This window comes from Nanorana parkeri, unplaced genomic scaffold, assembly GCF_000935625.1.
Source record: "Nanorana parkeri isolate BGI_ZX_2015 unplaced genomic scaffold, ASM93562v1 scaffold390, whole genome shotgun sequence".
NCBI lineage: Eukaryota > Metazoa > Chordata > Amphibia > Anura > Dicroglossidae > Nanorana > Nanorana parkeri.
In genome coordinates, this window is record NW_017306658.1 from 661,533 (window position 1) to 663,498 (window position 1,966).

General features: G+C 36.6%; 1 protein-coding gene across 1 annotated transcript in view; it reads left to right on the forward strand.

Moving 5' to 3' along the window:
* The first annotated feature begins 844 nt into the window (after positions 1–844).
* The window catches only part of HS3ST5 (heparan sulfate-glucosamine 3-sulfotransferase 5), a 45,467-nt gene continuing 44,345 nt past the window's right edge, over positions 845–1,966 (forward strand). The window contains exon 1 of the mRNA XM_018559374.1: positions 845–916. The gene's annotated coding sequence lies outside the window, so the exon portion shown is untranslated. The remainder of the gene's footprint in view (positions 917–1,966) is intronic.

The window sequence follows — 1,966 nt, forward strand, 5'->3', positions numbered from 1 at the left end:
CGTAGACTATAAGCGGTTGTGAAGACACTTATTTCACTTATTACGGTACATAACTATTAGGCCTGGTTCACACCTGGGCGTTTTACAGTGCGTTCCTAACGCGCGTTTCACTGAACGAAAAAAACACGAGAAAAACAAGCATTAAAAAAATGCTCAGGTGTGAGCCTAGCCTTAGCAAACCAGAGCAATGAAACACAGTTGCCCATGGAACACATGCATGCACACAGGAGGTGGCTGCAAAGAGACTGGAGGACATGCAGAAAATGGATAAAGTAAGGTCAAAATATGGATCCAGAATGCTTTAGCAAAGTGAATTTTTATCCAGATAAGCTTTACTTGTACTTTACCTCATGACAAGCAATGATCTAAGCGAGTGTTGAAATCTTTTTGGTTAATGGACTATAAAATCTATTTTTAAATAAGCCCTCAGATGTAATATAAAATAATATAGTAGCAATGTGTGCCTGAAACACAGTTGCCCATGGAACACATGCATGCACACAGGAGGTGGCTGCAAAGAGACTGGAGGACATGCAGAAAATGGATAAAGTAAGGTCAAAATATGGATCCAGAATGCTTTAGCAAAGTGAATTTTTATCCAGATAAGCTTTACTTGTACTTTACCTCATGACAAGCAATGATCTAAGCGAGTGTTGAAATCTTTTTGGTTATTGGACTATAAAATCTATTTTATGAGAACATCAATCTTTTTTTTCTTATCCCAGTTTCCCCACAGGATTAACAAGGCTGCACAAGAAGCAAAAAGATTAGGGATGGGATGAAATTAGCGGGCGATATCACATCACCAAAACCCTATGTGTCCTAGACATGGGCCCACATGTTACTCTACAGGTCTGAGCATGATCCAGAGGGTGGCCTAACCGTAGAATCCAATGACTTTTCTTGCACACCAAGGGTAAGTTTTCTTTAAAATATATAAGAGATGAATAAAAAATAAAGGTATAATTTAGGATACTACAAAGATCTTAAAGTGACACTAAGCTCAGGTGTTAAATCTTAAAAATACATTAAAGTACCTTAACTTGTAACAAAAATATGGCTTATTTGTATATCACTCGTCTGTAGATCCTCAAATCATCTCTGAATTTGTGCTGACACTGTCCTTCCTTCTGAATAGTTAAGGCACTTGAATGTATTTTTAAGATTTAACTCCTGAGTTTAGTTTCACTTTCAATGCGCTATAAAATTAGGGGAGAATATTTCCACTTCTTGCCGTGATGTCAATCCCAAAATCACTCCCCTTTATAATAATAATTTACATGTACATACCTTTTTAAATAGCAATTAGCTAAATTAGGGTATTGCTTTGCCTAAATGTTGCAAAACTGGTGAAATGAAGTAAGTGAAATTACCTTTTAAGATGGAAACAATATCAGCGTGGCCTTGTTTGACTCGCTAATCATGTGTTCTAAAAAATACATATATTTTAAATTTTTCCTTTGGAGTTATTTCATGGTTTGATGGATTTATTTTCATTAGGCATTTCTTACACAAAAGAAAAAATTCTTAGAAAGTAAAGAGAGTCCAAATAACGCACAATGTCACAATGTAACAAAAAAATACTCCAAAAAATGATCTTGATCACCTAAATGTTGTATATCAATGTCCTTAAAAAACCTGTTGATTCATCATTGGGTTGTGTGCATACAAGCGTCTAGTGATCACATATAGAGACCACTCATGAATCACCAAGTCAATTGAGAATATTCTGATTTCTTTGATAAACAATCAGACAGATTTTTCTACTTATGAAATATTGGCAAGTTTTTGAATATGAACGCTTTCTCTGTCTGATAGTATACTCATGATATGGCGTCTGTTGTTGCATTAAGGGGGGAAAAGAGAAACCCTCTTGAATGTAGGTAAGAACAGGGATTTGCGGGGCTGTGGATATGTGCCGTACATGGGCGTCCCTACAACTCTCGCCGCCTGAGGTGTGGGGGGG